We start from the raw sequence: 14,266 nt of genomic DNA on the forward strand, positions 1-14,266 counted from the left end.
CTTGAGCCATAGCTCCACTTCTGATTTTTTGCTGGGTAATTGCAAATAGGAGTTTCATGGACTTTTCTTACCCCAGCTGACTTCTAACCATGCTCTTCAAAGTTTAGTTTCCTAAGTAGCCAGGATGATAAGTGTGAGCACCAATGACAGGCTGGTCCTTTCCTTCTCCCTCCCTCCCCCTCTCTCCCTCCTTCCTTCTTTCTCCCTTTCTCTCCCTCATTCCACCCCCCCCCCTTGTCTGTCCTGGGGCTTAAATTCAGGGCCTGGGCACTGTCTCTGAGCCTCTTTGTGCTCCAGGCTGGTGCTCTACCACTTGAGCCACAGTACCACTTCCAACTCTTTTTTGAATAGGTTATTGGAGATAAGAGTCTCACAGACTTTCCTGCCCAGGCCGGAGATCCTCAGATCTCAGTCTCCCAAGTAGCTAGGATTACAGGAATGCATCCCCAGCACCCAGGCCTTCTATATATTTTTTATTGGCATATATACACAGGCCACGTACAAACTCAAATACATGTTGATTTAAGAAGGGGAAATGTGCAAGCATCAGATGGTAGATTTCAGGACTCCAGGCAGGAAATAGGAAACCAGCTATGTAATGATTTTTTGAATTCCCACTGTTTGCTATTACTTAAGAAGAAACTCTTGAAAACTGAGAACAATGGATTTGATAGATCAACACACATTGTGCTCACTATAGATAAAAGCAAGACAGCCGCCTGAATGTGACCAATTTCTCAGGGCATAAAGATTTTTCCATCACCATTAAAGCATTGCTCTTTCAGTGGGTGCACTTGGTAGAGTATTTTTAGCATTTGAAATTTCTCATTAAGGGATAGTATGGTTTGAGGATGGTTGCTCTTCTAAAATAGTCTTCCCCCCTTTGTCCATTAGCAGGGTCTAAAAAGCAGCCTTTGGAAATCTACAAGAGCACAATTCCCAGCTCAGTTGCCTTTGCCAAGAAAAGAAAAAGATGAAAGGAAAAAAGAAAGAAAGAAAGAAAGAAAGAAAGAAAGAAAGAAAGAAAGAAAGAAAGAAAGAAAGAAAGAAATGTTTCTACACCAAGAGAAAGGCAATAGAGCTAAGAATCACCACTGGTTTTCTCACTCAGCATAACCAAGGCACTTCAAGGAAAAAGCAATCATGAGCGCAATCTCTTTCTCCGTGCTATTTTATGGAGGTTGTCTTCTCTTCTGGGCTATTCCAGTGTGGACTGAGTCAATGATAGGAGTCTATAAAATGACAATAACCCTGTGTTGTGGTAGATGCCTGCTGTAAGTTAAGCAGAGCCTGTCACTGAGTTTCATGTGTGTAGGTTATTTTTCATAACAATATTGTCACAGGTTTAGTCACATAAAATAGTGTCCCCATGTCCAGTATAAGCATGGCTTATCTGGGGTGTTCCATAAGTCTGCACCGTGTTGGCTAGGGCCTCAGGGTTCCATGTTAAGATCTGACTAGGGGAAGATCTGCTATGAAGCCCACATGGCTGCTGGCAGCATCCTCTTCCTTGAAAGCTACAGCTACCATTGGGCACCAGCGGCTCATGCCTGTAATCCTAGCTACGCAGGAAGCTGAGACCTGAGGATTGCTGGTTCAAAGCCAGCCTGGGCATTAAAGTCCCTGAGAAATTCTTATCTCCAGTAAACTACTCACAAAAGCTGGAAGTGGCACTGTGACTGAAATGGTGGAGCACTAGCATTAAACACAAAGATCCCCTGGTGTTGGGAGCCAGAGTGTGGAGCCAGGCTGTCCCTTGAATCTGCACATCAGAGTAAGGTAACCACACTAAGAAGCTGGTGCCATGCCTAGGAACTTCTGAAGCTACATTGTCTGTATTGTGAACTTTCTGATCTCTTTCAATTATTGCTTTATTGCTTTATTGTTTTTTGGCCTCATCCTGCTTCTCTGATCTGAGCTGTAACCCCCAACAGTTCCTTGATTTACCATATGAATGTAACCCCTGGCAGTTCTCTGGTTTCAAGAAAAGTATATAAGCTTTGATTTGGAAATAAACAAGGCTGCAATCTTAAGCTCACAGATTTCTTGGACTGCTGACTTGGGAACCCCATCTGTTTGTCTCTCCTTTTTTTTTCCTAGTCCCTGACCCCTATTTCAGGAATCCAGGTTCACTGCCGGCTGGCCCTGGCACCCTGGCCCTAAATTCAAGCCCTAGGACCAGCCCCTCCCCCCCCCAAAAAAAACCCACTACAGCTACTGCTTGTTTCTAGCAGTAAGCAGAGGGCACCTGCATTTCCTACCCCCTGGCCCTGTGTGTGGAGTGGCATCTGTAAACAAAGCAGGCATGCTGATCACGCATGATAAAATCACAGAAGTGTCAACCTTTGCTGTATCTCCTGGTTAGAAGGAGTCCCAGACTTGATCCATGCTCACAGAAAGGGGATCACACAAGGACATGAGCAACCAGGAGATCAGCCTCACAAGAGTTACCCTAGATTCTGTCCTCCATGTTGTCTAACCTGGTTGTCAAGGTGACCTTCGCTGTTCATCCTCCTGACTCTGACAGATGTAAGTAGCATCCTGTGGTATTAATCGTTTCATGCAAAAAAGGCATTTGCCACACAACTGAGGATGTTATTCAGTGATTTCCCTCCCTGTTCTTCCTTCCTTCCTTCCTTCTTTCCTTCCTTCCTTCCCTCTTTCCCTCCCTCCCACCCTTCCTCCTCTCTCTCTCTCTCTCTCTCTCTCTCTCTCTCTCTCTCTCTCTCTCTCTCTCTCTTTTCCCTCACTCCCTCTCTTTTTGTCTACTTTCCCTGGAGAAACAGTCATGTGTCGCATGTGAATGTTTCAATCAAGCATGGACTTGGTAGCTGACAATGGAGCTAAGGTTTTCCCATCCCCCAGTGATGTTGTAGCATGCTATAGCATGCTGTTTTTCACTGGTTTGAGGTGATGTTGGTATGAATAAACATTTTAAACAGCCAGGTGTCTAAAAGTAGATCACGTGCAGCTATACGTGGTGCAGAATACTGGATAATGAAAATGCACTACAGTGTATTTCTTCCATTGTTATTCAAGACTCTACTCTTTCTACTTACTTAAAAAATAATTGGGGCCAGAAGTTTGGCTTAGTGGTAGAGTTCCTGCCTGACATGCACAAAGACCTGGGTTCAATTCCTCGGTACCACATACATAGAAAAAACTGGAAATGATGCTGTGGCTCAAATGGTAGAGTACCAGCTTTGAGAAAGCCCAAGAACAGTGCTCAGGCCCTGAGTTCCCAGGACTGGCAAAAAAAAATTGCCTGGCCCTGATGGCTCATACCTGTAATACTAGCTACTCAAGAACCTGAAATCTGAGGACTGTGGTTCAAAGCTAGCCTGGGCAAGATAGTCTGTGAGACTCTTTTGTTTTTTGTTTGTTTGTTTGTTTTTTTGTCTGGGGGCTTGAACTTTGGAGCTGGGCACTCACTGTCCCTGAGCTCATCAGCTCAAGGCTACTTCCCTACCCCTGGGCCTGGCTGCTGTCCCTGACCTCTGCAGCTTAAGACTATGAACCTAACCCTAGAGCCACAACTCCACTTCTGCTTTTCTGGTGGTTAATTGGAGATGAGTTTCATGGACTTTAGTTCTCAGCCTTCTGAATAGCTAGGATTACAGGCATGAGCCACCATGTCAGCTTGAGACTCTTATCTCCATTTAACCACCTAAAAAGCAGACGTGGATCTGTGGCTTAAAGCAGTAGAGCACTAGCCTTGAGCAGAAAAAGCGCAGAAAGCCAGATGTTGGTGACTCACACTTGTAATCTTAGCTACTCAGGAGGCTGAGATCTGAGGATCTGATTCAAAACCAGCCAGGGCAGACTTTTATCTCTAATTAACAACTAGAAAACCAGGAGTAGGGCTGTGACTTAAAGTGGTAGAGTGCTAGCCTTGAACTGAAGAGCTCAGGGACAGCATCCAAGCCCGAAGTTCAAGCCCTTCAACTGACAAAAAGCAAACAAACAAACAACAACAAAAACAAAAACAAGTTGCTGGGCCAGGAGCATGGCCTAGTGGTAGAGTGCTTGCCTAGCATGCATGAAGCCCTGGGTTGGATTCCTCAGTACCACATAAACAGAAAAAGCCAGAAATGGTGCACAAGTGGTAGAATGCTAGCCTTGAGAAAGTCCAAGGACACTGAGTGCCCAGGCCCTGAGTTCAAGCCCCAGGACTGGCAAAAAAAATTGCTGAGTGAGATTGAGCATGCCTATAGTCCCAACTATGCAGAAGGCAGAGGGAAGAGGATCACAGTCCAAGAGTGGGCCCTAGACAAAAGGGCAAGATCCTACCTGAGAAATAAGCTAAAACAAAATGACTGAATGCGTGGCTGTGCTAAAAGTTCAAGGTGCAGCTTCCTGAGCATGTTGTTAGGATATGCCAGGGAGAAGTACTGGAAACAGAGGTCTCTGCCATCATGATCATCACCACCATTGCAGCTCAGGGACTACACTGGACAAAGCTCCAATATGAGCAGAGACACAATATGGGGCTAAAGATGAATCCAGTTTAACACTCATCTCCAGCAGTAACCAAGATAGGGCCAGGGGATGCCCACTTACACAGCATAGTGGACAGCTCAAATTCTGTGTGTGTGTGTGTGTGTGTGTGTGTGTGTGTGTGTGTGTGTGTGTGTTATAGGGCTTGAATTCTGGGCCTGAGCATTGTCCCTGAGCTCTTCAATTCAAGACTACCACACTACCCCTTAAGCCCCAGTGCCACTTCCTGTTTTCTAGTGGTTAATTGGAGATAAGAGTCTCATAGTCTTTAGTTCCCATAGTTGGCTGTGAGCCACGATCCTCAGATCTCAGCCTCCTGAGTAGCTAGGATTATAGATGTGAGCCACCACACCTGACCAGCTCAAATTCTTAAGTATTGCATTTGCATTATTTGTGAAATCAAAAGCATAAAAATCAGCTTGCAACTGGGAGGCCAGGCTGGATGTTGAAAGCAAATGTCTTCTATACAACCTTCTGAAACATGGTGCCAAACTTACTTCAGGAGCCCCCTCCCCTGCACACCTTTTGAATCATAAAGTTTAGGTAACATTGATCCAATCCCCCTCCCACCCTCTAGATGGGCATATGTCTGCCATGGCAAATCAGTGTATCTTACAACTTTCCCTGCTGGTTGTATTTACTCTTATGCAAATTATTTGGTGCTAGAGATTCAAACTCAAGGCCTTCGACATGCTAGGCTGCATTTCTCACCATGGAGCTATATCTCCCAGTCATTGGGTGTGTGGATCTGTGTGTGTTGATCCTAGAGCTTGAACTCAGGATCCAAGTGCTGACCCTGAGATTTTTTTGCTCAAGGGTAGCACTCTACCACTTCAGCCACAGTGCCACTTCTGGCTTTTTCTGACTAGTTTATTAGGATTAAGGCTCTTGTGGACTTTCCTGCCTAGGCTGGCTTTGAACTACATTTTTCAGATCTCCTGAGTAGCTAGGATGAGAGGTATCTTTTTTCTTTCACCCTTTCAGTCCCCTTTCTCCCCCACCCCTGTATTTCTTTTTCTTTTTTCCTGTTTTTGTTTTAAGTTTGTTTGCTTGTTTGTTTTTCTGGTCCTGTGGCTTAAACTCAGGTCCTGTGGCTTAACCTCTGTCCCTGAGCCTCTTTGTGCTCAAGGTAAGTGATCTACCACTTGAGCCACAGTGCCACTTCTGGCTTATTCTGAGTAGTTTATTGTAGATAAGAGCCTCATGATCTTTCCTGCCCAGGCTGGCTTCAAACCATGATCCTCAGATCTTAGCCTCCTGAGTAGCTAGAATGTCAGGTGTGAGCCATCAATACCCAGCTTCTCTCTTTCTGTCTCTCTCGCTCCTTCCCTGCCCCCTCCTTTCTTTGTAGAGTAGGGAATCAAACCCAAAACTATGCATAGGCAAAGTATGTGCTCCACCACTGAGCATCCATCTTAAATCCAGATAATTCTTTGTCATAAGAGGATACCTGGGTCTTGGGTATTATGGGATGTTGAAGAGAATTCTCAACCAAGTACCTATCAGTAGCCCTATCCCCAACCATCTAGTTGTCACAACCAACAGTGTCTCCAGATATTACCAAGCATCCCCTAGGGAACAAAATGGCCCATGCATACAAATCACTGAGTCGGTGTTTCCTCAACTGCTGGAAATCAAGCCAGCCTTGCCTGGGACCTAGGAGAGCATAGAGCAACTCATCCTATCTTCTTTACACACAGGCGTGTACATGGAGGAGGTGTGCTGGTCCTGTCTTGGAATGTTCAGCAGTGACATCCTACATGTTGCTTTATTTAATGTGTTCTAAATCAGTAGTTCTCTTTGTGGTTCGGTGTATATGTGTTTGTTCTCCAATTGGGCCAAGAGAAGACATGGAGGCCCACAGATGGTGCAGGCTGCAGTCTCGGTCTGTTTAATTCAGAGCAGCCCATCCCAATGGTATTTTTATTTATTTCAAAAGTAGGAGTTTAAAACAACATGTGATAGGTCCTTGGGGAAGGGGTGGGGGGGTTATACAACTCACAGGCACAATGCAAAAATATAGAGTAGATACTTGTTGTTTTTGAAATGCCAGGTATATATTTATCCTTTCCAACACCCTCTTTTACATTTTGAAGAACTATTTCTTCTCTTGGCCTCTGAGTTATACTTATATAGAGAACTTTGAAAGAGTGTAAGGATCTGAATCTAGCCAGACACCAGTCACTCATGCCTATAATCCTAGCTTCTAAAGAAGCTGAGATCTGAGGGTCACAATTTAAAGAGCCAGCCTGGGTAGAAAAAGCCTGTGAGACTCTTATTTACAATTGGCTAGCAAAACAAAACAACAGAAAACAAGAAGAGATGGGGCCCCAATGGTAGAGTACCAACCTTGAGTGAAAAAGCCAAGGACAGTGCCTAGCCCTGAGTTCAGGCCTCAGGATAGACACACACACACACACACACACACACACACACACACACACACACACACACACAAAGTAGCATGCTGGGGGAGGGGAGTGTGCCTAGGGTTGTAACTCAGTGGTAGAGCTCATGCCTAACACTTGCAAGGTTCACAGTTTGCTCCTTAGCAACACACACACACACACACACACACACACACACACACACACACACACACACCTGGTTTAAAGTCATTTAAAAAAATCAGCCTGGTCATATATCGTGACAGAGTTACAAAAGAAAAAGAAAAAAATTGACATTGAAATCTCTTGGTTTTGCAGATAGCCCAAAGCCTATTCAGGAAACTAGATGAAGTTACTGATTACAAAGAGATTTGGGGGTGTGCATGGTGGCTTAAGCCTGTAATCCTAGCTACTTCGGAGGTAGAGATCAAGGATGCAAGGCTTGGAGCCTGCCCGGGAATAAAAGTTTAAAAGACCTTAGGGCAACCTATGGCTAGACATGGTGGTACACACCTGTCATTCTATAGTTACTCAGGAAACATGTTGGCTGGGCTCAGTGACAGTCATCTCAAGCTTTACAAAGAAGAGGATCACAGTCCAGGCTGGCCTAGATATAAAGTGAGACCTATTCTTTTAAAAATTACCACTGTGGGGGGCCGGGAGTTTTGGCCTAGTGGTAGAGTGCTTGACTAGCATGCACAACGATCCAGGTTCAATTCTTCGATACCACATATATAGAAAAAAAGCCAGAAGTAGTGCTGAGGCTCAAGTGGTAGAGCTCTAGCCTTGAGAAAATCCAAGGACAGTGCTCAGGCCCTGAGCTCAAGCCCACAACTGGGAAAAAAAAAATTTAATAAAATAGAAATTACCGGGGCGGGAGTTTGGCCTAGTGGTAGATTGCTTGCCTAGTATGCATGAAGACCCGGGTTCGATTCCTTGGTACCACATGCATAGAAAAAAGCCAGAAATGGTGCTGAGGCTCAAGTGGTAGAGCTCTAGCCTTGAGAAAGTCCAAGGACAGTGCTCAGGCCCTGAGCTCAAGCCCACGACTGGCAAAAAAAAAAAAAAAAAAAAAAAATAATTAATTAAAAAATAAATAAAAATTACCACTGCAAAAAGAGTTGATGGAATAGCTCAGTGGAAGAGCACTTGTCCTACTGAATTTAGTACTGCTAGAGAGGGGAGAGAGAACCACATGGTGGTTCATACCTGTAATCTCAAATCTCAGCTGCTTAGGAAAAGGAGATCAAGAGGATGCAATTCAACGCCACCTCAGGCAGAAAATTATCGACACCCCATCTCAACCAGCAAAACTAGTGTAGTGGCAGGTACTGGTGATCCCACATCCCAGCTAACAGAACGCATAGACCAGCCCAGGCAGAAATATACGACCTTGTATCTGAAAAATAACTAAGTCAAAAAGTGGAGCTGAAAACATAGCTCAGGTAATAAAGTATCTGCCAGACAAAGAAGAGGCCTCAAATTCAAACCCAAGTACCACTTAACAACAAAACAAGTTTAGGATGAGTCACATACATGTCAGACACATGTTCACATGCGCAAGCTTCCACACAAGTGGCTACTATTCAGCCCGTGTGTCCATAGTAACTGTCAACATGTTGAACTATTTCTACCTCAGTTAATGAACAGCTTCAAGAACTTATTCCTCTCCTATCCACAACACTATGGCTACTCAGCCCAACTTGAGAGAACTCTCTATGAATCAGACACAAGATAGTCAAATTTTTCTTCTCGGTGACAAAATACCCATGCAACAACTTAAAGAAAGGTAGAGATCTATTTTGTCTCACAGAGTTGTTTTATTGCCAGTCCTGGGGCTTGAATTCAGGGCCAGGGCCTAGGCACTGTTCCTGGGCTTTTTTTTCTCCCCTCAAAGCTAGCACTCCACTACTTGAGCCACAGCGCCAATTCTGACTTTTTTTGTTTATGTAGTACTGAGGAATCGAACCCAGGGCTTCATGCCACTAAACCACATTCCCAGCCCTTGTCTCACAGATTCATGATGGGGAAGATGTAGTTGAACAGAGCAACTCATATCATGGAAGCCAGGAAGCAGAGAGTACATCTGGGCTGTAGGCTTTGTTTTTTTTCCTCTTCTTTTATTCCACCAGAGCTGAGGCAATGGAACGGCACTACCTACATTCATGGTGATTCTTTCCCTTTCTGGAAATGTCCTCCATCCCAAAGAAACACACACACACACACACACACACACACACACACACACACACACGATTTCTCATCTCCAAGGCATTTCACAATCCAACCAAGTTGACAGTTGAGAGTAATGATCCCAGGATCTCAATTTCCTGAGTCCTGATTGGTCTAGTCAGTACATCATGCTGGGCTGAGTATTCTGAATATCCTCTCCACCCACCTGGCTCTCTAATAAAAATGTGTACCCAGTGGTTTAGGAACATAGAGAAAGGAATGATTCATTCTACCTTCGTAAGTACTCTTTGAACAGAACATCTGAGCAGATCTTCATCAGAAGGTGGGAGAAAGGAATGAGAAGCAGAGCAGTAAGGATCTAAGTTGAAAATTTGTACATAGCAGCTCAGGAGTATGGGACAAGAGAAAATGTTAAAGGAAGGTGGGCGCTTGTAATCCTAGCTTCTCAGGAGGCTGTGCTCTGAGGATCGTGGTTCAAAGCCAGCTGGGGAAGGAAAGTCTGTGAGACTCTTACCTCCAGTGAGCCATCAGGAAACCAGAAGTGGTACTGTGGCTCAAAGTGGTAGTGAGCTAACCTTGAGCACAAATGGGACAGTGTCCAGGCCCAGAGTTCAAGCTTTATAACCAACAAAAAAAGAAAGAGAAAAGAAAGAGCCAGGAGCGTGGCCTAGTGGTAGAGTGCTTGCCTTGCATGCATGAAGACCTGGGTTCGATTCCTCAGTACCACATACATAGAAAAGCTGGAAGTGGTGCTGTGGCTCAAGTGACAGAGTGCTAGCCTGGTAGAAAAAGCCCAAGGACAGTGCTCTGGCCCTGAGTTCAAGCCCCAGAACTGGCAAAAGAAAGAGAGAGACAGAGACAGAGAGAGAGGAAGGGAGGTAAGAAAATGTTAAAGGAACACAAGAGCCAGGTCAGAAGGAAAATTGAGTGCCTTGTTCTATACAAGAGCTATCACAGTATTTGTCCAATTAAAGGTCCAAGAGTAACACACACACACACACACACACACACACACACACACACACACACAAGAATTACCTTCATACACTTACCTCAGTGCCTATTTTCAAAGCAGATTCCAGACCTCCATGTAAGAGACTATAAAGGAGGGGCTCAGCTCCATAGCCAGAGACTCGCTGGCACTGTAGACAGTAGGAAAGGGGGCCAGGTTCATGCTTGACTAGGATGTGATCCAGCTGGGATCCCAGTAAGATGAGCCTGGAGAGAAGAGAGACGGGAGACTCTTGAGAGCTTGGAAAAATCCAGGCAAGAGACTGAGGCCTGGAGGAAATCCTTGGTACTGATCAGGAATAGAACGGATGAGTGGAACCTGAGTTCAGGCATGGAAGACAACAGAATTTGCTGGTGGGTGACTTGCAGAGGCTGGAGGAGAGAATGGAAAGAGTCTGAGGTGATTCTACTCATGACTGGTTAGATGGGGTGCCATGAGGGCATAAAGCAGGGCTAGAGGCATGGCTAAAGCAGTTGAGTGCCATCCAGGAAAAAAACAAACAGATTTTTCCCCCTTGGGGAAAGCAGTGTGTTTATAAAAGAAAAAGAGCAGAAAGGTGAATTCAACATTCCAACAAGCTTTATTTGGGAATGAAGCCTGGGAAAGGCAACCAAGTCTCCATCATCTAGGCTGAAATGGCACCCCCACCTCCTTCCCCCTTACAACTAGGGTCCCTTTAACTAGTAGGCAGAAATAGTGAAGTCTGGTGGGGCAGATGAAAGTGGGGTGGGAAAGAGGTGGGGTAAGGTAAGCAATTTTCTTTCAACTGAGGAGTTTCCAGGTTTCAACAGCACCTGTGGCCCCCCGGGGCACCAGTGTCAGATGTGGCCTTGGCCTCAGGGTCGCTCCCCAAACTGGTAGGTGTGTTTGCTCAGGGGGAAGGGAAAGGGAGATGATTCAGCAGGGCCCACAGCGGGATAGTTGTATGAGATGGCATCATGGAGAGTGGGGCAGGGAGACTACTTTTCCATGTAAGTCATTTTCCATCAGTGTGTACTCTCTGGGACCTGATGGATTGGACTGGAACAATCAGTAGAAACATCTAAGAAGTGATGTAGTGCTCAATTTTTACCATTCAAGATGGCTGGGGCCAGGTATGTTGGCACATGCCTATAATCCCAGGACTTGGGAGACAGAGAGAAGAGAATGATGAGTTCTACATCTGTTTGGGTTACCTAGTGAGTTGAAGGCCACGCTGGGCTTCATAGTGAAACCCTATCTTTAAGAAAACCAAAGGCTGGGCCAGGAGTAATAATGCATACCTGCAGTTCGAACAGCAGAAGTCTTAGCCTGAGTTACATAAAGAGCTCTAGGTAAAAAAAAAAAATACATAAGTGATAAAAAATAAACTCCAGGGGCTAGGGATATGGCTCAATGGTAGAACATTAGAATGAATAAATAATAATAATAATAATATTTTTAAAAGCTGGGGATAGAGACCTGAATATCATCAGTCAAAAATAAGAGTCGAGGACATGGAACTAAATAAGTTCACTCCAGGCCAAATTCTCTATCAGGCAAGACAGAGACCAAGAGACTACAAAAATGTTTTAATTGGTTTTGAGAGCAAAAGAAAACAAATAGATTTGTATGGCAAAGGACATAGCTAGTAAATTGATTAGGAAGCCTACAGAGTAGGAGAAGATCTTCACCAACCAAACAACAGACAAAGGCCTCATATCTAAAATATATCAACAGCTCAAAAAATTGAATGACTCCAAAACTAATCTCCAAAATAACAACCATCCCATTAAAAAATGGTCCAAAGACTTAAAGAGAGTCTTCTCTGAACAAGAAACAAAAATGGCCTATAGACACATGAAGAAATGCTCAACATCTCTGGTCATAAAAGAAATGCAAATCAAAACAACTCTAAGATTCCACCTCACTCCAGTTAGAATGGCCAGGATCAGGAAAACGAATAATAACAGATGCTGGAGGGGATGTGGCCAGGAGGGATCACTACTACACTGTTGGTGGGAGTGCAACCACTATGGAAAGCAGTGTGGCAGTGCCTCAAAAGGCTAAACATAGAACTCCCCTATGACCCAGCAATTCCACTACTTGGCATTTACCCAACCATCCAGAAACAAGGGCATACTAAATCCACCAGCACAACAATGTTCATTGCAGCACTATTCACCATAGCAAAGATATGGAACTAACCTAGATGTCCCTCAGTTGATGAATGGATCAACAAGTTGTGGTATTTGTACACAATGGAATTCTATGCTGCTGTCAGAAAGAACGACATCGCCCCATTTGTTAGGAAATGGAAAGACTTGGAAAAAATCATATTAAGTGAAGTAAGCCAGACTCAAAGGAACTTAGGCTCAATGGTTTCCCTCATTTGTCATAATCAGTAGAAACCTTGGGCTTTGCTAGCAGAGATCTGCAAGAGAGCAAAACCTTAATACATAAGGCCATATAGTATGAAGCTAATTGAAAGGACCTCCAGGATATTGAAACAAAAGCCATATAATGAATGACTGTTGTCCTTAATGTACTATGTTGTCTCTCATCTCCTTTGCTGTCCCTTGGGTATCTCATATTGTTACAGTATCTCACTTTGTTATCTGATATATTGAATTTATTTGTATTTGGTTATTTGAAATTTGATAGGGAAGGGGGGAAACCAAGATGCGGGGGAGGGTAATGGGTACCAAGACATGTGAAAGGGTATCAATGTATGTGAATTAATGCACCTTCTATCTGGCAAATATCATGTAACCCTTTTATTAATTACAATAAAAAAATTTTAAAAAGAAAACAAATAGAATAACAATGACTTCCACAAAGTCCCTATCACATGGTCACGAGTCCACCCAGTGCCCAAGAGATAGGGCCAGGATCAAGACAAGCTTGAGCTTTGTAGTTTCCTCAGATTTCCTAGGCATGGAGTCTGGACCACCCTGTGAAGCTGAAAAATGCTCTTGCACCCTGAAATGAAATAAAGTCATAAAGGAACTGGTCATACTGGAGTACAGTTATCAATATACTTTACAAACCCAATTAGGACCAGGCACTGGTGACTTGTGCCTAGCTACTCAGGAGTTTGAGGTCTAAGGACTGTAGTTCAAAGCCAATCTGGGTAGCAAAGTCCATAAAATTCTTACTGGCAATTCACAAAAAAAGCTGGAAATGGAGGCATGGCTCAGGTGGTAGGATGCCAGCCTTGAGTGAATTAAGATAAAAAGAACAGGGGCCAGGAGTTTGGACTAGTGGTAGAGTGCTTGCCTAGCATGCATGAAACCCTGGGTTCAATTCCTTCATATCACATATACAAAAAAAGCCAGAAGTGGTGCTGTGGCTCAAGTGGTATAGTGCTAGCTTTGAGAAAGCTCAAGGACATTGCCCAGGCCCAAAGTTCAAGCTCCAGGACTGACAAAAAAAAAATGAACAGTGCCCAGGCTCTTGGTTCAAACACCACTACCAAGAGTTGAAAAAGCTAGGTGGTAGTAGTTCATGTCTTTAATTCTAGCTATTCAGGAGGCTGAGATTTGAGGATCACTGTTCAAAACCAGTCGGGGCAAGAAAGTCCGTGAGACTCTGGCCAAAATAATCACCAGAAAACCAGAAGTGATGATGTGGTTCAAGTGGTAGAGCACGAGCCTTGAGCACAAAACAAAAGGCTGAGGGACAGTGCCCAGGCCCTGAGTTCAAGCCCCAGGACCAACAGAGAGGCAGGGGTGGAGGGAGGAAAAAATGAGACAGGCAACTACCATTTCCCAACCACCATCCTCCCTGAAGAGAGGGATAAGGTCCTTCGTGATCCAGACCTGAGGTCATCAAGTTATGAGAAGAAACCTTCCACCATATAGACTGAATAACTGTCTCCTGCATTCATGCAGGAGGGTTTTTTTTTTTCTCAAAATGTGTGTAGATGATGTGGTAACAAACTCAAAATCGGTCAAGTGTCCTTGAATCCTGGTAGCTTTTAGTCATTCTGTATGTTCTCAATCAGAGTGATCTAAAATTACATGGAAATCATTTGGCCTCAAGTGCTCTGTTTTCCCCAGCATAGAGGACTCATTTTTTTGTTGTTTGTTTGTTTGTTTGTTAGGTGGGTCATGGGACTTGAACTCAGCCTGTATGCTGTCCTTGAGCTCTTCAGCTCAAGATTACTACCCTCCCCCTGGGCTGGGCACTGTCCCTGAGCTCTTCAGCTCAAGGCTAG

At 44.4% G+C, this 14,266-nt stretch overlaps 1 protein-coding gene across 1 annotated transcript in view; it reads right to left on the reverse strand.

Moving 5' to 3' along the window:
- Positions 1-10,183, reverse strand: part of Cit (citron rho-interacting serine/threonine kinase) — a 183,424-nt gene extending 173,241 nt beyond the window's left edge. Inside the window, exon 1 of the mRNA XM_090320230.1 lies at positions 10,130-10,183. The gene's annotated coding sequence lies outside the window, so the exon portion shown is untranslated. The remainder of the gene's footprint in view (positions 1-10,129) is intronic.
- Between the last annotated feature and the right edge of the window lie 4,083 nt (positions 10,184-14,266).

The sequence above is a fragment of the Megascapheus bottae genome, chromosome 28 (genome assembly GCF_031878675.1).
Source record: "Megascapheus bottae isolate mThoBot1 chromosome 28, mThoBot2.hap1, whole genome shotgun sequence".
NCBI lineage: Eukaryota > Metazoa > Chordata > Mammalia > Rodentia > Geomyidae > Megascapheus > Megascapheus bottae.